Genomic DNA, 22,634 nt, shown 5'->3' on the forward strand with positions numbered 1-22,634 from the left:
GACAAGAGCAACGGTCATTGCAGGCTTTTCCATCTCTATTGGACCCTCTTATTCTTTTCTGCTTCCCCTGGATTCAGCACAATCCCTCGCAGAATAGATATTTGTTGGCTAAGTGGTTGAATAAAACAGTTCGATCACGCAGTAATAAAATCATATATGGGATTGGTCATAGAATATTGTTTTATAAAGTGATTTGTAAAGGTTGTAAGTGATAGGTTGATTGAGTTAGGTTACTGTGGGTAAAGGAACAAAATATCCATTCCCATCCTTTCTTTTCTCCCTAAGCATATACATTGAACAGTGAAGAAAACAACACCTAATTTAAAAACACTAAAAATAGCATAATTGCACAGTGTGTACTGTCTCAACTGGTTCATAATTTACTGTAGGGTTTCCTGTGGCTAGATCATAATGTGCAAAATTAACGAATTAAGACACAATGGAATCTGTGCACAGTGGCACATTCCTGTAACCTCAGCTTCTCAGTAGGCTGAGGCAGGAGGATCACAAGTTTGAGGCCAGCCTGGGCAACTTATTGAGACCCTGTCTCAAAATAAAAGTTAAAAAGGATACAGATGGGGGTGGGGATGTGGCTCAAGTGGTAGGGCGCTCACCTGGCATGTGTGCGGCCCAGGTTCGATCCTCAGCACTACATACAAACAAGGATGTTGTGTCCACTGAAAAACAAAAAAATAAATAAAATTCTCTCTCTCTCTATCTCTCTCTCTCTCTCTCCCCTCTCTCTCTCTCTCTCTCTCTCAAAAATATATCTTTTTTTAAAAAAAGGATAGAGATGTCGCTCAGTGGTATAGCATCTGTGGATTCAATCCCCAGTACCATACACGCACGCACACACACACACACACACACACACACACACACACACGACTCCTTATATATGTCTGTTGGGGAGTGATTCTCATTATACAAAGAATTCAAATTAAATGACAACTTAATTAACATATATTCTCTTTTGGCACAGAAACTAATAAACTTCTCTTGAAAAATCCAAGGAAAAAAGAAGTGGTGCTCAGTGTTAGAATATCTGTTATTCACTTTTTGCAAACAAGAATCCGGGTTTTCCCCTCTGATTTGACAGCTTTACAGTGGCACTATGACATATTTTTGGAACAGTTCAGATGATACTTGAGAAAGGAGAACATTGAATTATGGGAATCTTTAGGTAAGCAAATTCAAGAAAAAAAATCCAGCCAACTTGGTACACAGTTGCTTCAGGTAGGGTTTGGACTGGAGGGGTGAACGGTATTAGTCAGCCTGTGATTTTTACTTAACTACAATAAAATGTTTACAGTGTTTCTCATACTTCAGCATACATAAGATGGCCCTGAACAGCTTATTAAATGCTGACTCCTGGGCCTTGCTCACAAAGATTGGGTTTCCCTCCCATGTGACGTTTATGCTGCTAGTCTACAGATCGTACTTTAGATAGTGGACTTAGAGGCCAAGAAGGCATGTACTCCCCTAACCTGGTGTATAACAGGGACTTCCTAATGGAGGTAGGCCTTGGAATCACCATCAAATGAGTGTTTTGGTTTTTGTTTAGATGCAGGCACACATCAGACTTCTTTTTTGTGGGGGAGGGGCACTGGGGATTGAACTCCAGGTCACTCAACCACTGAGCCACATCCCCAGCCCTGTTTTGTATTTTATTTAGTGACAGGGTCTCACTGAGTTGCTTAGTGCCTTGCTAAATTGCTGAGACTGGCTTTGACCTTGCAATCCTCCTGCCTCAGGCTCCTGAGCCGCTGGGATTATAGGTGTACACCACTGTGATGGGCCACATCAGACTTCTCCTCCTCCCTCTCCCAATTCCTCTTTCTCTCCCTTCTTCCCTCCTCCTCTTCTCTATGTTTTCCAGGCTGATTTTTAACTCATGCAGTGCTCCTGCCTCAGCCGCCTAAGAAATTGGAATCACAATCATGTGCAAAACTCTTTAAAAAAAAAAAAAAAACACAACTTTATTTTATTTATTTATTTTATAGGCGATGCTGAGGATCAAACCCAGTGTCTCATGCATGAGAGACAAGTGCTCTACCACTGAGCCACAACCCCAGCCCAACACTCTGTTTCTTTAGACAGCATTTAATAGACTATAAACTCGCTAGACAACAGTGTTCGCACTTTCCCAGTGTTGATCAAATGGCAACGTCATCACTCATACAACTGTTCCAAATCTCACTGATTCACTCCCAGGGGTTCCTTTTGGATATTCTTAGAAAAAGCTCATTTACTCCCTTGGTTATTTTACATTGTTTTTAAAACTTTCTCTTCCCATGTGAAAGTGGCAAAGTACCAACCGGTGTTTTCCAAGCTATTGGGTCATTTACTGATCATTCTGGGAAGTGGCTCTGTGGGGAAATAACAGAGGTTGTAGTGATGGATTGAATTGAATGTGGTTTCTGGTTCTGATGTTTATCAATAATCTAACTTCCCACAAGTCTCTTCATGCTTGAGTCTTTGTATTTTCAACTACAAAAAAGACAAATGATGCAGAATTATTATGAGGATTATGTATGTGTGTGGAATATATATGTGTATGTGTAGAATTGGAAAATAAGTCAATTATTAAATATAATAAAAAATTAAATGTTTCCTTTTTTCCCAGCCTTAGTGAAGAAGGGACTGTCCAAGTAAAAGGAATCTTGCCAGAGTGGACACTGTCCCTAGACCCACAAGTACTTTGTGCAAATGGTCTATTGGGAGCAGCCTTTCTTTGAAGGAAAAAAGAAACTAAACCAAGAGCTAGGTCTTAATAAGATTAAATTTAATTATGCCCTGTTTTAGATATTGGATGATAAACTTCCTCTTGCTATTAACTTGTTTTTACTAAGAATGTCTTTAAATTTCTGTTGGTTAACTTTTACCCTTTAGCTTGGGAATATTTTGGGAAGTCATTAAACACACTTTTGGTAAGAAATAGTGGAGCTCAGAAAGTTTATGTCTGAATGATTCCTTCTCTCAAGTTGTATATTATATCACCAATAGGTGTGGTGGATTTTTGTTTTTTTGTACACTTGTTTGTTTATTTGTACTTTTTACATATATATTGAAAAGCTTTAAGTGAAGAAAAGGCCACTGAATGTTTTCATCCTGTTTTGTTTTTAAATTTTATTTTATTTTTGGTACTGGGGATTGAACGCAAAGGTATTTTATCACTGAGCTACATGCTACATCCCCTAATCCTCTTAATTTTTTTAGACAGGGTCTCTGCCAAATTGCTGAGGCTGGCCTTGAACTTGCCATCCTCTTGCCACAGCCTCAAGTAGCTGGGATTACAGGAGGGGGCCACTGATCCCAATTCCTTTTTCACTTTTTATTTTGAGACAGGGTCTCACTAAATTGCTGAGGTTGTCCTGGAATTTAGATCTTCCTGCCTCAGCTTCCGAAGTGGTTGGGATTAGAGATGAGCTTATCTTAGTTCTTGAAGACCCTTCTTCAGTGTGAATTTAAATCAGGGCTATTCCAGCTTTGAGGGAGTTTGAATTCAAAGTATGCTGTGCCAGGAACTGGGCAGTAGGGAATGGTGCGGCAGAGGTCTCTAGGGGTCACTGAAATAACTGAGAGCCTATCAGGCGGTCTCCACTCAGGAAATAATCACAATTATTTCTTATAAATAATTTCTTATAGCACAGGCACACTCGCACATGCACTCGCACAAATTAATTTGCCATAGTTAGTTTGGGTTACAGCAAGACACAGCCCAGTGTACACCACACCCTCTTAGCTGGTTTTTTAGACAAGAGTGACTCTGGCTTGTTTTTGACACAAATCCACCATGAAACTTGGTTTGTTTAGATACACAAACATTTTAAATGTGAAAGTTATTCATTGTCTATTCTCTTTTCTGGATCTCAACTATTACTCTATTTGTATTTGAAGATTTATTGTCTACATTAAATTCACTCCATATTATTTCTGTCCTCTCTTTGAGAACAATCTTGTCCTCAAATATAATTAGGCAAGTTTATTTTAGAATAGTGGCTTCAGAATTTGTGTTTTTAAAACTAAGACGGTTTCCCGAACCTCCGTAAGATAGTGGTAAAATCACACATTAAGAAAATACCTAACAATAAGCCACTACCAACTCACTATAATTTTAGCTGTAAACTGCAGCTATCACACAGCAGCCTGGTTGATGCGTGGCGAGGCATGGGGAAGTGCCCTGTAGTGACTGGGTCTTGGCTTGGATGTGCAGGGAGCTTGTGTCCCTAACTGTGACCTTGTCTCTGTTAGGGAAGATTAGAAGGCTGGCGCTGGGCATTTATGTGTGTGAAGGAGCAAGTCTTTTGCTGTGAATGGAACACTTTTGAACACTGCTAGAATTTATCATCTGGATTCTGATGAATCTAACAGGCGAGGTTGCCATCTAGCAGGAATGTGAGGAAATGAAACAGGGATGAGGATGCTCTGCTTGTCAGGAGTCTGGTAACCATCTCAGGCAACCAGAGAAGCATTTAGCAGCTTGTGGCTATTATTAGGAGACCATAGTGTACTCTAGAATTCAATGCTGACCAGCCAGTGCCACCCTCTGTGAGCAGGAGAGAGCTTTTGTTCATCCATCATAAAAACATATGGATAAACAAAAATAAAGTAAAAATCCCCTGTACCCTACTCACCAAGAGATAGCACTAACTCATGTATGTACATATTTTTAAACAAGTATTGAGGATAGTTATACGAATACTATTCTCACAATTGTGTGTGCTCAGCCCCTGTGTATATGAAAATTAGCATTTGGAAAGCATCTTTCCATGAATATTTTTGCTTTAACAGGAAAACAGAGCAAAGCCAAAAAATCTCAAACAAACAAAAAAACAACAACAACAACAACAACAAAATGTCCATGTGACATATTCCTGTTAAGGGAAAGGGAAAGTTACTTTTAAAAATAAATAAATAAAAGATGGGCCAAATACCATTAAGATTTATTTTATTGGGTGCAGTGGCTCACACCTGTAATCCCAGCAGCTCAGGAGACTGAGGCAGGAGGATCACAATTTCAAAGGCAGCCTCAACTACTCAGTGAGGCTCTAGCAAGTTAGTGAGACCCTGTCTCAAAATAAAATATAAAAAAGGCTAGGAATGTAGCTTAGTGGTTGAGTGCCCCTGGGTTCAATCCCTGGTACAAAAAAAAAAAAAGGCTTATTTAGTGCATCTTTGTATTTTATTTTGATTTGCAGAAATAAATCTAATATCTCAAAATCATGTTAGTTATATGTACATAAGTGATTGATAACTGAAATAGAATATTGTAGTTTAGATTTAAGTAATGGACAAGAAACTGTCTGCACTTAGAAGACTGTAGACCAAGTGGTCTGCTCCTATACTACTTGTATTCTTCCTTCTGCTGGGAATGCAAATGACATTAGCTTGACTGGTGGCCAATCAATGAAACAATCTTCACCAAGGTTGGTTGACATTTGATTGCAGCCTGCTGAGCAAGCAGCCAGTGAGGCCATAGTTTCCTATGAGGTGAGAGCAAGATGAGAGACTAAAATAATCATTAAAGCAACATTTTAGACATATTAATACCAAAGCTACTACCTGTAGCTAAACAGCAAGAGTTCAAAATTAAATCATGAAGGGTGTATACAGTTTATTTTGTTGGAGAAAAATAATAATCACAGGAGTGAATCACAAGGTTTATGACTCACAGGTAATTACTGCTTGCTTATTGTAGGAGGTAGAGATATGGGTGGCACAACTACGAATTAATAAGTATATTGTAAGGGGACAGATAGATGAGGATGGTGGGAAGGTGAAGTTAAGAGAATAATTCTGGAAAATGAGCCCACTGTTCTGACTCCCCACATGTTTTCTGTGCCAAAAAGAAATCTGCCTGCAGTTTGAGGGGACAGGATATGTCACATTCCTCAAGAAACTGAGACAGGGGACAGTCTATGTACATAATGAATGATGGGGGTCAAGAGGATGAGGACTGGTTATCAAAGAAAAGACAATGGGTTGCTAACAGCTAACCTCTGGAAGTTGCTAATGATTACCAGCTGTGCTCCTGCTCCTTAGGCACATACACTGAGAAAAAAGAGAAGGGGGGTGGATTCTGGGGTCTATAAAAGAGCAAGACACACCCACTCCCACAGACACCCAGCTCTGGACCCCCTTCTCTCTGGAAAAGTCTATTACTTCTGTCCCTCTCTTAAATGAAACTTGTTTTCTACACCCGCCTGGGCATTTCTTAAGTGTTTAATCTTCAACACCAGGGGAACAAGGACCTGTTCCTGATCTCCAAGACCAATATCGATATGACTGTGAAGATTTCCTTGGATCTCTTAATTTTGTTTCATTGCCCCAAAGTTGAGTGACTGGTTTGGCTCAGTGTGTTGTGGTTTCTGAATTGCTCTAGCAGCAACTGGTTTGCAGTTATTATAGATGCTTATGGGGCTACCAGATTTCTGAATGTCAATCAGGCTTGTGATCATTCTTTTCTGGGAAGGAATTCAATAGAACACTGCAAGTCCAGAATGCAAAAGTGGAGAAAACTCTTCCTGGAACCTCTCTCAAACTCCTTAGGGTCAGCCTTTCTGAATAGGCTCTTGGTTTCAGACCCGAAGTAAGGCCAATACCACCTAAAATGTATTATTTGGACTTTCTCAAGAGTTGCTGCCTACTTTTGATCTGGTTACAGTATCATCTTGTTGGATAACACTATGTAGGGAACATCATTTTATTTAGATTTATCACCATCTTTAAGACTGTATAGGGAGCAAGAAGCTCAGGGTCAGTTTCCAGTTTTGCCAATGTTCATCCGTGCTGTCATTGGTTCTATTTAATGTTTTAGTGATTAACCCTCATTTATTGAGAGGCCATAAGGCAGAGAGCCCAATACTAGAGGGTCGATTAGTATCTAGGGATAATGCAGATTTTAATATGTATATTTAGTAGAAACCACCATAGAACAGAGATTTCAGCCATCTTCTTAGGAGACTGAGGCAGAAGTACCACAAGTTCAAGGCCAGACTCAGCAATTTAGAGACACTGTCTCAAAAATTAAAAAGGGCTGGGGCTAAATGGTTGACCACCCCTGGGCTTAATTCCCAGTACAAAAAAAAAAAAAAAAAAAAAAAAAAAAAAGCACAGATTGCTTTACAAATTAGCTTTTATCTACCAAGAATTTGTTTTTAGATGCTCTTCAGAGAAAACTGAGGTAATTACAATAGTGTGTGTGAAAACCATGTTTTCTAGTTTCTGTATTCAATGCTTTGCCATCTGTGGCCTTGCTGTCATGGAGAGACTGCCTCTCTTAGGGTTGCTAATTCCTAGAAATAGTAAATAACTTGCCTTTCATATGCAGACCAACCAATTTTGAACTTGCACTTCACCCACCTACCGCCTGTTCTGGGCTCTTACACTCCAGGCCATAATACAGGGCCAGGTGCCAGACAAGCAGAGACATCCCAGTGTGACCTAAAGCCTGCTAACATTGCTCAGACTAGCCAGTCCTCAAACTGCTTCCCTGCCTGCTCCTTTCTTCAGCAACCATAATAAGGGTCTTGCCCATGTTTGACCCTGGCTACCACTGCCTCCTCAGTGATCCACATGTTTTTCCACGTGGCCCTGTATGTGTGGCATCTCCTGTTTCCAGGAATCTGTGAGTGCAAAAAACTTCTTCCTTCAGAACCCAAAATTCCATGTTTGTGTGTCTTACCACATGCCTGATTCAAACACACTCTGGGCACCCTTTTCTAACAATATATCATTGGAAAACAGGAATTAAGCATAAAGCATTTGGATAGTCCAAGATCATGGAGTCAATTTGAAAAATAATCACTCATTACCTCAATATTTATTGGTTCAATTCTTCACTCAAAAGTGTCATTCAAGCCTGTCCTACGGAGTTAGGTAAGGTACATGGGTCATAAAACAGGCAAATAGGGTCCCCACAAAAAGAGATACTCTAAATGAACAACCTACTACTCCATGAAATTAACCCAAGGAAACAGTCCAAACATTCCATCCAACACCTTAACACCTTTGTCTCAGACAGCCGCTGCGGGAGTGTGGGGAAGTCAGAGCTGAGTGAGGTAAAGACTGTAGACTCAGGGATGATCCATCAGAATGTCATGGACCAAACCGAGAACTTTACACCTTTCCAATACCTGTTTAGAACAGACTTTGATGGGTAATGTTGGTATGTTTTCAAGACCTGATTGGCACAGATATTAACCAACAACATTTCTTTTCCAATACCTGATTAGCATGGGTATTGATCCTATCCCGTAGCTATATAAGCCCCTGAACTAGCACACTTATGTGGGATTCACTCTCGCCTTTCTGTTGTCAGTGGGTTTCATGCTTCAAATTCTCAAGACAAGAACTCCTAAAGAAGTCACTGCCAAGTGGCTGGAGTCTGCTGCAACATCACAGCAGCAGAGGCTGAAAATCTCGTTTCACTCTGTACAAGGAACTCTGTGAAGGAGTGGAAGCCCACCTTGTGATAATAGAAACAGAGAAGGCAAGAACATCTTATATATTTTGAATGTTTTTTTTTTACTTCATTTTAATTTACACTTGACATATGAGGTTTTTCACTCACAGCCCTCTTGTTCACCTACTACTGCCTTCTCCGGGGCCTCCTGTCTTCTCACATTACCCTGCTGTGCTCTCGGCCTCCTCTGAGATATGATAGCAGCACACTGTGATATGCCCTATTCCTCCCGCGCCTGGCACGTTGCTGCTACATGCACAGCCCTCTTTGGTTGCATCCCATCTCATCCAACTCCTGGAAAAGCAAGCTTTGTATTTCACAATGTAAACTAAAATAAATAAGTGAATAAGAAATCTAGCTAGGGACTCATTTTAGTGGGCATTTAAACATTGCTTATGTACAAGAGGTGGAATCATTACTGAATGTTAATACAAAAGTACACAATGAAGAAAAGTCCATAGACTGAAGAAAGGTACCTAGGGAAGAAAGGTACCTTCTCTGTACCCCTCTTGTGCCACACATCTTGAGTCTCTTAAAATATAATGGCTACACAAAGAATAGCATGTACAACAGCAAGCTGGGCTGTGAAAAGGATCATCTTTGCCATGCAAAGGAGGAAATTCCTCAACAAATAAAGATATTGGTCATATTTACAGCTCTGGACAGAGGCCTAAGAACACAGGACCTTAGTTAGGAAAGGGGCTTATATTTCTTACCTAACCAGCAGTCTAGGAATGGATAGACACTCCAGAGCTGATGCAGACCTTCAAGTCTGCAGGCTCCTGCTGTCTTTTGTTCCGTCATCCTTAGCTGTGGCTTTCATCCTTAAAGTCACAAAATAACTGTTGCCCCTCCAGGGATCACATCTCAATGTTCCAGGAAGAAAAGAGAAAGAGTAAAAGGGTACTTCTGGCTGAGTCTAATCATTTTTATTGAGGTGCAGACTTTCCTGAAAACCTCACCCAATAGATTTTTGCTTTTATCTCTTTGCCCAAAGGGTCACCTGGTCACAGGAGACTTGAAATTGAATTTTGTAAAAACAAAACAAGAAACACCAAAACTGTGTACTTGCTTCCTCTACTGCAAAATGTGTTTTTTTTTTTTTCCAATCAGGGAAGAATGGCAAAAAAGATGGAAACTGGCAGGCAAATTGCAACATCTGCAATGGTTTGCAAGTTAATGGACTCAAGGATTGGTGCAGAGGACAGCAGGGGCAGAACTACTGCTGCCTGAGGGAGCCTCTATCAACCACACAGACAGCAGGAGGAAAAAGTAAATGTATGTGCAAAGTATACCTTCAGCATAATCTGGAGACACAGAATATCCAAACTTCAAAATAATTATGAATAAAAAGAGTAATCACATCCCAGTGACGAGGAAGGCTAAGGCAGGAGGATGGCAAGTTCCAGGTCAGCCTGGGCAACTCAGTGAGGTCCTGTCTCAAAGTGAAAAACAAAAAGGGCTGGGGCTGTATCTCAGTGGTAAAGTGCCCCAGAGCACAAGTTCACATAACCCCATCACATCCCAGTCCTGTCACGGGGGTTAGAAGCAAGAAGGCCTGTTGCGGAAGCAAAACAGGGCTGCTGATGGAGCTCCTGAGTTTGATTTTAATCTAACACCAGCAAGAGTAAGGCCTCCCTGTTCTCAGGTCAGAGCACTGACCTCAGGGAAGGAAGTCTGAAGATGGGTCATTTAAGGTAGACCAATCTTTATGGCAGCTATTATGAAGACAAACAACAATAAGTGTTGGCAAGGATGTGAGGAAAAGGGTACACTCATACATTGCTGGTGGGACCGCAAATTGGTGCAGCCAATATGGAAAGCAGTATGGAGAGTCCTTGGAAATCTGGGAATGGAATCACCATTTGACCCAGTTATTCCTCTCCTCAGACTATACCCAAAGGACTTAAAAACAGCATATTACAGGAACACAGCCACATCAGTTTATAGTAGCACATTTCACAATAGCTAAACTGTGGAGTCAACCTAGATGACCTTCAGTAGATGAATGGATAAAAAATATGGCATATATACAAAGGAATTTTACTCAGCAATAAAAGAGAATAAAATCATGGCATTTGCAGGTAAATGGATGGCTTTGGAGAAGATAATGCTAAGTGAAGTTAGACAATCCCAAAAAAACAAATGAATGTTTTCTCTGATATAAGGAGGCTGACTCATAGTGGGGTAGGGAGAGGGAGCATGGGAGGAATAAATTCTAGATAGGGAAGAGGGGTGGGAGGGAAAGGGAGGAGGCAGGGGATTAGCAAGGGTGGTGGAATGTGATGGACATCATTATTCAAAGTACATGTATGAAGACTCGAATTGGGTGTCAACATACCTTATATACAAACAGAGATATGAAAAATTGTGGTATATATGTGTAATAAGAATTGTAATGCAAAAAAAAACCCAAACAAAGTACATGTATAAAGACATGAATTGGCATCAACACACTTTATATACAAAGATATGAAAAATTGTGCTCTATATGTGTAATAAGTGTTGTAATGCATTCCGCTGCCGTGTATTTAAAAAAATAAAATCAATTTAAAAAAAAAAGTAGGCCAATCTGTGAAACTTAGGGCCCTGAGGAAGGAGAAAAATACAGAAAAGGAAGGAAAATGCTCTTTGACATTAGACAGGAAGAGGAAAAGAAGAAAAATAAAAAATTTTAGGTGTTTGATGAAAGAGAAATTAAAAGTAGCAGACACATCGTCCTCTCTTCTCCCTCAAAACAAATCCAAATATCCTGACCAAGTCTGTGGCTTTGCCACACCACCATAAGATGATGCCACTAGGCAAATAATCTTGAGTCACCCAATACTGTAAAAATGAACAAATGGAAAGCAAAGTCCATATACAGAGCTATGGCCAAAATCAGGAAATGGAATTGCACATGTATCAACTGAGGAAAATTTTCCTTGGATAAAACAACCCGGAATAAGAAGGAAACCGGTAGGCTCACATGTCAAGCAGTACTGAATGTGTGCAAGCGAGCCATCGGAGACAGAGAGAATGATCTTCCCTGAGAAACATAAAAACTAAAAGTGAAATAGACAAAAACCCAGGAAGATGAGAAAGGGTTGATTAAGTTCAAGAAAGAAATTAAGAGAAGGCAAATGATCTCAGGAATGAAAAATGAATTATAATATGTCAAAGGGAGAATAGACACAAATAAAAAGTCACTAAGGGACATCAAGGAAAGGTGGGAAAACCATGACAAGGAAAATGGCATAAAAGAAGGGCCAGAGGAAGAGTAGCAGACATGGGGGCCAGGCCAGAAAGCAACAAGTTTTACCTTGTTGGGGTCCCTAAAAAAACCCAGAAAAAACACTGACACAGACCTGACATTTAACACTACAATCCAGCAGAACATGATAGAAAAAAGACCATATGTCCACATTGAGAGAGGTCACTGGGTATCAGTAAAAACTAAACCAGAATAAATAATCTCTAAGACATAGCCTAATGAAACTTAGATTTCAAAGGTAAGTCAGCAACTCTCCAGGCCTCCAGGCAAAACGATCAAATAGCTTACAAAGGTGAGAGAATTAGACTGGCATCAGACATTTCAAAACGAGCATAGCGACATGGAGCGGCATTTTAAAGCTTCTTGAAAGGAACTGTGAGGCCAGCGTTCTTCAAATCTAAAGCAAACAGAAGAATCAACTCACAGAACTTAGGGAATTAAACACCCAGTGACCTTTCCTGGAGGAACTTACTAGGGAAATCAAGTGATAACTGGAAAAAACCTTAGCAAAAGGACTGATGTGAACATTTAAAAATACATAAATGCACACCTAAGGCTAAAATAAAAGGATGTGAGAGTGAGAACTAATATACAAATGGTATATGTTGCTAGAGAATAGAAAAAAATATTTCAAAATTAAAAGTTATAAAAGCTATGACTGCTTTATCCATCATTAGTGAAAATGAAAGTATGCTGATGAGAGATAGGCATTAGAAATATTTCAGAATTTGCATGTGTGAGGCACTGGGTTTGATTCTCAGCACTGCACATAAGTAAATAAAATAAAGGCCTATCTATAACTAAAAAAATCCTTAAAAATGAATTCTACTGTCATGTATAACTTATTAGAAAAAAATTTTTAAAAAAGAAAGCATACACACACACACACACACACAAACACAGCATGGAGAAACAGTTAAAAAGTAATATTGTGCTTGAGAGGTTGGTTTCACATTTTTGCTTGTGCAGTATTAATTTTCTAGGTGTATGGATGAACCATATAGGTAGTGTGCTAAAGACCACTTTCTCCCTCTGGCCTCCTTTCCTGGATGGGTCATAAATTGTGAGCAGCCACCAGCTTCTCCAACAATGACTTCAAGTACCATCAGCAAAACTTTAAGGTTTTAGTTTTAAAAAAGAAAATCCTAGTTCTTAAATATGGAGGGTGGCAATTTGTAATTTCACGTCAATATAATCCATTTGCTATTAGTATGTACTATTCTGTTAGCCATTTAGATGCAAGTAAAATTTTAAGTGTCCTCGCATTTTCTCCCTTGCTTATGTTCTATAACTATTTTTACAAACTAAACTATTTCAATTTCCATGATTCATGCTCACTGAGCAGAGTTTCTCTGAGCTTCTAAAGTCACCAAGGTTACAGGATCTTCACATTCATCCACAGGAATCATTTGGTTCTTTTTTTTTCTTTAACCTGTCATTTTTACTTCATCAACTACTTTAGTGTTTAAGTCGAGTCTTAGATTATAATTTTTCTGACTTGTAAATTTTGCACAGGTTTTAAATACAAATCACCATGACTCAAACTTTTCATCTCCTAGGATCTCTAGGATTGCTCAAGGAAATATTTCTATAATAGGGACTACCTATGAAAATGATGACAGTTATGGTTTAGCCTTCTAGAACTCTCTTTCCCTATGTCATTGTGTAGTTCAATGTGGATGGATCACACCTTCCCTTGTGATATTAATTTTTACATATTCTACTAGATATTTGCACATTTATATGATTGAAGTATCCTAAAATTCTTGTGGGCTAGGCAGTTGTAGAAATCCATTTGGGTTTTATCTTTACAGGACCTCATCATTGATGACTTCTTTAATGATAGAGTTAGGAACATTCACTATTTGTACTTTGTTTAAAGTTTAATTTATAAACCTGTAGATGATTAACATATCTCCAAGTATTCACACAATACCAACATAGCTTATAAATTAAAACTTCATAAATTTAAGAAACTAAATTTCTTATAAATATTAAGGGTAAACATCCTTTTTTTTTCATTCAATTGAAAGCACAGATGTAATAAATTTTCTTAAGTGTTTTAAATACTAAAATATAGGAGCTGGGCATGCTGGCACATGAAATCTCAGCTACTAGGGAAGCCAAGGCAGGAGAATTTCAAATTCAAGACTACCCTGGTCAATTGAACGAGAATGTATCTCAAGATGAAAAATAAAAATAAAAATGGCTCGTAGATTACCGGTAGAGCATTTGCCTAGCATAGGTTGATTCCCAGCTCTGAAAACAAACAAAACAAACAAACAAACAAAAAACCCAGGGAAACAAATATTACCATGATTACGAAGCTGATCAGTACACTTGGTTACAGTATAGTTAATTGAGATTTTTTTAAAAAAATTGCTTTTATTTATAGGTATTCTTTTTCAGGTTTGTTTCTCATGTTCTCTAAGAAGGGTTGGAAGTCCATGATTTGGGGCTTGAGATAAGCCTAAAGGGTCCTTTCCAAAGAGACTTACAGGGTCTATATGCAATTAAATGAACCTTTTTTTCCATATCTTTATTTTGTTCATTTATTTTTATATGGTACTGAGGATTGAACCCAGTGCCTCACATGTGCGAGGCAGGCGCTCTGCCACTGAGTCACAGCCCCAGCCACAATTAGATGAACCTTTTAAAATAGACTTTATACACTGCCTCAGGAGCTGCAAAATGTTAAAATTATCGACTTGGTCCATTTGCTGTTAGTTGACTTTGTGATCTAATCTTTCTCTCAAAATGAGTCATCTTCATAGGAAAGATTATGAAAAATATAATTTCCTACTGTTTGTCTTTTTTATAAAATAGCACAGCTTCATAGCTTCATGTGTGTGTGTGTTTGCAACTGTTGTTCTGAGTACCTTCTCTGTATCCTACAATGTTGCAGTCACTCATTTTGAAGAATTAGGTTTCTGTAGGTAAATCTGAAGACTTTAGGCAAAAATATTTTCTTTCTCACCAAATATTAAGACCCTTAAGATTTTGTCACCTTTAACTATCAATTATTTATCATTATAATTTATATTATAATTATTTACAATATTGAGATTTGGTAATTGATATGAAATAAATTATAGCTACATAATTTTGAAGACAGTTTTTGTTTGTTTGTTTGTTAGGTATTTTAAAGCTAAAATAGCCAAAGTAGATTGGAATATATTTATTAAGACAATGTTTTTACTTTCATGCTCTTAGGCTTTTTAAGGTCTCAGTTGCTTCCTCAGAGAATTACAAAAATTCTTCTGTTACCAGTTTTTGACCCCAGTCCCTCTTTGAATCAAGGTACCAATAAATGAGACCGAGTTCCTAGGGAGCAGTGTAGGAAGGTTTGCCTTTGGCCAAGAATGAGAGAAGTGGGAGACAGATTGCAAACCGACTCAACCGATTGGGAATAGACAAGTCATAGATAAGTAAGAGAAAAGAAATGAGGGGAATGGACAGGCTAATAAAGGGAGGAGTATTCATGTATTTTCTGGGAATGGGTGGAGATTGTCAGGAGCCATTCTTTTTGTTCCTTAGATGGTTATTTCTCATAGTCCCCATGGCAATTGTCAAAAGTCACGGGATGTCATTTAGCAGGTAGATGGGATAATAATGAAGTAAGAGGTTGTCTAGGAGTCACTCTGGCAGCCACCTTAGATCCAATCAGTTGTGGCTAGGCCCCCTCAAGGGGAGCTTGTGTCCTCAATGATGAATAAGATTAGGGAGGGCAGAAATTCAGCCAAGGCACATAGTCAGTATACTGGGTAACACATCCATCTTGCGGGGGAGCACTTTTTACAAAAATAACTTGGACTAGTCATTGTGAAAACTCTTTGTAGACTGCTGTCTACTTGATTGTATTGGATATAAAGACTATCTCCAACGTGGAACATACAGGTAATGTAATAAACCAATAAATCTGGGTATAAGAGAATAGTGTGGGAGTAATTGTAACTGTTCGTATCTGTGTTTCTATAGTGAAACATGCTACAGGAGAGAAGAGAGTCAGTGTTTCTGCCCCAAAGAAAATTCTATTATTACTCTCAGGATAGTCCCAGACAGTTACAAGAAAATGGAAGAGAGGAAGACAGGTAACACAACAAAAATTTAATTACATTTAAGAAAAGGGAAAAAAGACTTGGAGAAAGATGAACCCTCAATAGATACTTTTTAAAAATTTTTTTAGTTGTAGTTGGACATAATACCTTTATTTTATTTATTTATTTATTTTTGGTGGTGCTGAGTATCGAACCCAGCGCCTCACACAAGGATAGGCAAGCGCTCTGCCACTGAGCCACACCCCAGTCCTCAATAGATACTTATTCAATGAATAAACAAAGAAATTGGACAGGTCAGCAGAGTGCAGTTTTGCTCCTTTCACTATTTCTGTGGAAAGCCTTGGGAAAGGCGCACCATGAGTTGGCAGAGATGGGAGTCTTGAGAGAAAGAGAGCTTCCTGGATTTTGAAAGAGATGCAGTGTGTTCTTGGAATTCTAGTAGGTTTGCTGAGAGGGAGACAAAAGTAGGTTCTCCCCAGAACTGCTGATCTCATCTGCCTCTCTGAATCAGCTACGGCTTTCGTTTTAGTCATGCCCCTGGCCTTTCAAGCTGCTTGAGACTTAAAATTGGCATCAGATATCAAAACAAAATCTCTGGCCAAGACATAAATCTCCTTTCTGCTTTCAGTGGTTGTATTTTTAGCCATGAATCACCAGAGTCCTTTGGATGACAGACTTTTCTTTTCTCCACTCCTTGCTAAGTAAATTTGTTTCTGGTTTCAATGCTTGTTCTCTTCATAATCTGAATGTCAGGCATATTTCCACAACCATCAAGGATTTGTGATTTCAGACCATGAACGGGAAAGGCTTCTGAAGTTTCCCCATACTTTGCTTTGATTCTGAAGTGATGAAAGGTGTCATTTTTGGAGATCGTGGTGTGCAACATTTATACTAAATTAGGCAGGAACAAAAAGTTCAGGAATTTTATTACTCAGGGTACAAATCTATCATGCTTCCTTTCTTCATTATCTTAGTCTGTTTTATGCTGCTGGAATAGAATACTACAACCTGGGTAATTATTTTCTGGTACCAAGGATTGAACCTAGGGGCACCAAACCACTGAGCCACATCCCCAGTCCTTTTTTATGTTTTGTTTTGTTTTGTTTTTGAGACAGGGCCTCGCTAAGTTGCTGAGACTGGCTTGGAACTTGCACTTCTCCCACCTCAGCCTCCCAAGCCCCTGGAATTATAGTCTTGGTATGTGCCAACATACCCAACAACCTGGGTAATTTATAAATAGTATATGTTTATTTGGCTCATGGTTCTGGAAACTGGGCAGTGTAAGACTAAAGCACTGAATCTGGTGAGGGCTTTGTCTCTCATAGTGCAAGACAGAAAAGCAAGAGTGTCTTTGTGTGTGTGTATGCAATAGCGATTAAACTTACTTTTACAAGAAACCTACTCCCAAAATAACAGACTCATTTCTGCCATAATGGCATTCATGAATCCATTTGGAGCTTGGAGCCCTGTCTCTTAGAGGTCTACCTCTCACTTCTGCATTAGGGATTGAGCGTCTAGTGCAGGGAATTGGGAGGGACATATTCAAATCCTATCATTCATTTGCTGAAGCTCATCTTCTAGTATTTTTTTTTTTTTTTTTTTTTTGGTGGGGAGGAGGTACTGGGGATTGAACCCAGAGGTGTTTTACTAACAGCCATATCCCCAGATCTTTTTGTTTTGATTTTGAGACAGGGTTGCTTAGGGTCTCACTAGGTTGCTGAGGCTGGCCTTGAACTTGCCATCCTCCTGCCACAGACTCCCGTGCTGCTGGGATTATAGGTGTATACCACCTTGCCCAACTTTCTAGTAGTTTTTTAGGATATTTAGCAACAGGCTGTGGGGATTCATTGTGTCAGTCATGTGATTTATTTTGAGTCCTGAGTGCATTTATTCTTGCCCTTAGTTTTGATTAATTAGTTATCTGCATTTATAATTCTCTACAATGTGAAGAGAAGTCCCAGAATAAGACTTCACATAATGATTAAACTTTCAGAAATCATGGCCCATAATGTGTACCTTTATGGATGGTAATTGTTGGTTGGTTGGTTGGTTGGTTGGTCGGTCTTTTCTGCTGAATTGATGCTCTTTAGTTTGTAACTGCCCCAAATTTTCATGACCAAAAATTATTGAATTTCTTATCATTTGAACAACAAGGTAAAAAGTTGGGGGAAGGGAGAAATGTAAGCATTTTATTTTGAAAAGCATTTTTCTAGCCTAATGTACTATATTTACCAGGATCGGTGATGACCACCTGAGGGTGGGAACCTGTTCAGAGTATTCACAGTAGAAATAAAACAAGTAGGTTATAAAATTGCAGTTTATTGTCTCTCAACATATTTGTTCTCTAAATTGCAATTATTATGGAAAAAGTGGGGAGAGAAAGAAAAAAATTGAGAATAGAGGCAAAACAGAGACAGAAAGGAAAAGTACACAAAAACCAAATGCAGCTATTAGAACCAGGTTGAACTCAGTGCACTTCACCTGATTTTATTGTAGTTTTTAAAACAAGAATTTTCTGCCAAAAACAAACACAAAAAATGCCAGAAAACTAATCTCCTTAATTTGAAACCATTTTTTTTCTCTCAATGCTTGAGATAACAAAGCAAGTTCATTAAGTAGAGTTATTCTGTGAAGCTTTCTTTGACCCCCAACCTCCAAACCTTAATATGCCAAATTTCAGCCAGGTGTTTCTCCCAGGCAACCCATGTCACCATCTTTATCACAATTATACACATACACATGTAATTATTTACTTGGCAGTATCTTTCACTGAATTGCAAGCTCAGGGAAGAGGCTTTTCTAGTTTATTCATCTTTGAATATCCCATGCTTGGGGTTTGAACATAGTGGTTGGTTGCTCAATTTGCTGAATACATGAATTACACTGTTTTTTGTTTGTTTGTTTGTTTGTTTTGTTTTGTTTTTTTACTTTGTAACTGCAGGAGCCACGGTCTCTGGAAACAACAGAACACTCATTGATTCTGACAATAAATTTATGAATCTGGCAATCAGTCAACTCTCTCTAGCTAGAGGGAACAAGACAATGGTATTGTGACAGCTTATAGGCAATCCTGCCAGTTTAGGAGAGTGTTAGGCAGGTCTCAGTAGCAACTGCAGAGGACCTGGGACCATTTAGACAAAGGAAAAGCCTGGGATTACCTTTAGGCATTGACACATCTCTTTATTTTTAGGGACTGTTAGTTCATTGCCTGAATGAGAAGCAACTCAGTAAGCAATTTAGTGTGTCTGACTTATTTCTGAGCTGGTATGTGCTACTTGGATATTGGGATCTCTTTTATCTTGGACTGTAATAAGTCTGGGGGGTTTGCATTCTCTTTGGGAGCAACTTTGTAGTAATCATTTAAACTAGTCACTGTATGGTGAAAGCAGTTAAAAGAAGGTAAAATAATGCTCTGAATCAGAGACTGTCCTTATTACATAATGCTGCCCCAATCCCAATGAACAGGATCATTCTACTCTCCAATAACAGACATGCACATGATGGAGCTTTATTATTTAATTTTGAATTTTGTGTTTTCAGTGGGGAGAGATTGGTACCAGTTGATTAGTGTTTCTTTCCCAATTTCCTTGCAAGATTTGGCATGTGTCCTAATGACGGGATGGAACATGAGTTATTAGTACCTACAAGACCTGGACACCACTCTTAACTTTTGTCACTCATTTGACTAATATTCATTGAGAACCTAGTATCAATATCCCAAGCCAGGCATTCTAAGTGCTGAGAAAATAACAGTAAATAAAATAGATTGTGTTCTAGTTGAGGAAGATGGACAATTCATATAGAAAATAAGTCAATTATAAGTCAATTATAAACATTCAAAGTGGTGTAGAAAAGAAAAGTGAGTTCTGACAATATGAAAAAGAGATTCACCTTCTCCTCCTTCTCTTCCTCCTTCTTCTCTTTCTCCTCCTCCTCCTCCTCCTGTTGGAGGGGGAGTACTGGGGATTGAACCCAGGGTCTCACTCATGCTAGGCAAGGGCTCTACCAGTGAGCTATATATCCCAGGCTTTTTACATTTTATTTTGACAGATTCAGTTTCCTAAGCTAGCCTTGAACTTGTAATCCTCCTGCCTCAGCCTCTCTAGTAGCTGAGCCACCATAAGAGCCACCATACCTGACAAACTTCTTAATCTTTAGGGTACTGAGATTTGGGGTTACTTTTGTTGTGGAAATCTAGACTACCCTAACTTAGAAAATGGTCAAGAGTAAAATCAAGATGATCAATAAGGAGGCTATCCCAGGAATCTAGGTATGCAATCATGGTGCTTTGGACTTGGGGGGGTGGGGCTCAGGATGGCACAAAATGAAAAGTGGTTAGGTGCTGAAAAAAATATTTATTTATTTATTTATTTATTGTGGTTTGAACATAGTGGTATATATGTATGTATGTGTGTGTGTATATATATATATTTTTTCCAGTACTGGATATTGAACCCAGGGCTACTTTATCACTAAGCTACATTCTGAAGATGAACTCAGGAAGGGGTGAAAGTTTGCTTTTTCCCTCAGGGCCCACAGTCACTGGGAAAGGATGTACTACTGGGAGAGGTTCAATGTTTGGCTAATTTCCCCTCCCTCCTCCTGAGCCACACTGTCTCTCCAGTTTTCTTGGGGAGCTGTCTTGTAGGAATAGTCTTTTCTTTTTAAAATTTTTTCTTTAGTTGTAATGGACACAATGACTTTATTTTATTTATTTATTTTTATGTGGTGTTGAGGATCGAACCCAGGGCCTCACACATGCTAGGCGAGCGCTCTACCACTGAGCTACAGCCCCACTCCAGGAATATTATTTTCCATAACGCTTTAAGGAGCAACCAGTGAGGAATCAAAATCAAAAAACAAACAAACAAAAAGGGAGAGTGTAGTGTGCGGGAGAAGGCAGACCCTCTGTACTTAGCTGGGCAGAGCCCAAGCTGCTCACCTGCACTCGCAGCCAGCAGAAGAAGGACATGGCTCCTGGCCTCTCAGAGCTCCAGCAAGACAGGAGGATACAGTCTAGAGGGGCAATGAGGAGAGCAACCCTGAGGCCTAATGGTGGGATAGGAAAGAGTTTTCATTGCACAGAATACCCTAGTGGCCCTGGTGGCAGGTTGGAAACCTTTGGATACTATTTCTTTCTTTCTTTCTTTTTAATTAGTTGTAGTTGGACACAATACCTTTATCTTATTCATTTTTACGTGGTGCTGAGGATTGAACCCAGGGCCTCACCCATGCTAGGCAAGCGCTCTACCGCTAAGCCATAACCCCAGCCTGTGGATACTATTTTTTGAACAGGATAGGGAAGATACATTTTTTTTTTTTTGAGCCACCATAATAATCTGTTGGCTCCGTTTTAGAGAAAGAACTAGTAGCAGGGAGGAGGGTGAATTTAGGGGAGACATGACAACTTGGTAGGTATTTAGGAGACCTTCAGCCAAGCTGGAGATTAGTCAGTCATCTCAAGTGGCCTTGGGATCAATACCCCAGGCACTTTTAATCAAGCTGGGATTAAGGGTTGGCCTTGAGTGCAATCTTTCCTCCAGACCTGGCCCTTCACCTATGTTCATCTCAGCCAGAGGCACCATGACCTACTCAGTGTTATTGCCAGAACCTGTTATTTTGAACACTTCTCTTTCACCCAATGTCAAATCAGTCACCAATTGCTGAATATTGGGCCTCTTAAATATCTTGGAATTTGTTTGTTCCCCTCTGCTCCCCTACCACCCCTGGCCTCTTTAAAGTGGCTCTTGAAGACTCCCTCAGCTCATAGATCATGCCTGAGGCAGTGGGAACATTTAAAAACGGAAATGTCACTGCCCTGCTTTCTCTTCCTCCTGTGTTCGAATCCAGAAACTGAATTGAAGGCTGTCCACACTCTGATTTCTGTATCCCTCACCAGTTGGGCCCAAACATTTGTTGAGTGAATGAATGAATGAATGAATGGATGGATGGATATATTAAGACTAAGTCTCATTTGGGGCATGTCACTTTAATATTCTAAGCTTTGGTTTCCTTATTTGTATAATGAGAACAGTATTTTCCTCACTGGGACGTTGCTAAGTTAAGTAGTAAGATACCACACTAATAAAAATGTATTTAGCATTGCACAATACATCTAATCATTGTAAATGAGCCAAACCAGCACTTACCACAGAACCCAATAAATATACCCAGTGCATATTTGTTCATAATAAATCAGCACTTTGGGTTATAATTATCTTAGACTTTTTTTTTTATCAAATTACCTACAAAACTTCATACCACTTCATTTAATGCCAAACAGAGAGTTGTACATAGTTATTCTCAGCATCATATTGCTGTTCAAACAATGTCATTGTTTCCAGCGCGTGTGGAATCAAGTTCAAATTCTTCAGCTTGACATTTACATTTTCTTTTTGACATTTGCATTTTCAATCTCTTAAACATATATCCTCTGTTCCTAAGAGCTAATCGTAAACAAAATTTACAGGTTTCTTTAGAATTTCAGGATCTGTATTAGATGCTGATGTAGTTTCAATAATCAAGTGCTGTTGCATTCAAAGAAACATTGTCTGAGGAGGCCTAGACGATAATAACTCCATTTTGGTCCTGGGACTCCATCTTGAAACCAAAACTTATAAACTGCCAAGAAAAAGAAACTTTAGATACCCTGTTCCCGTAACCACCCCCAACCCAAGGTCCCTAAACACAAAAAAACTGTTGTTACCAGACCACCTGCACCCAAGGTCAACTCCAGTTTGCTCTTGTTCCTTGTCTAAAAGATATATAAGCTTCCATTCAAGTGACACTGGCTGCTGCACCCCTCGACTGGGCAGCCTGGCAGGCCAAGCCTGTCAATAAACTTTGCTTATCGAGT

The sequence above is a fragment of the Spermophilus citellus genome (assembly GCF_964194105.1).
Source record: "Spermophilus citellus genome assembly, chromosome: 11".
Lineage (NCBI taxonomy): Eukaryota > Metazoa > Chordata > Mammalia > Rodentia > Sciuridae > Spermophilus > Spermophilus citellus.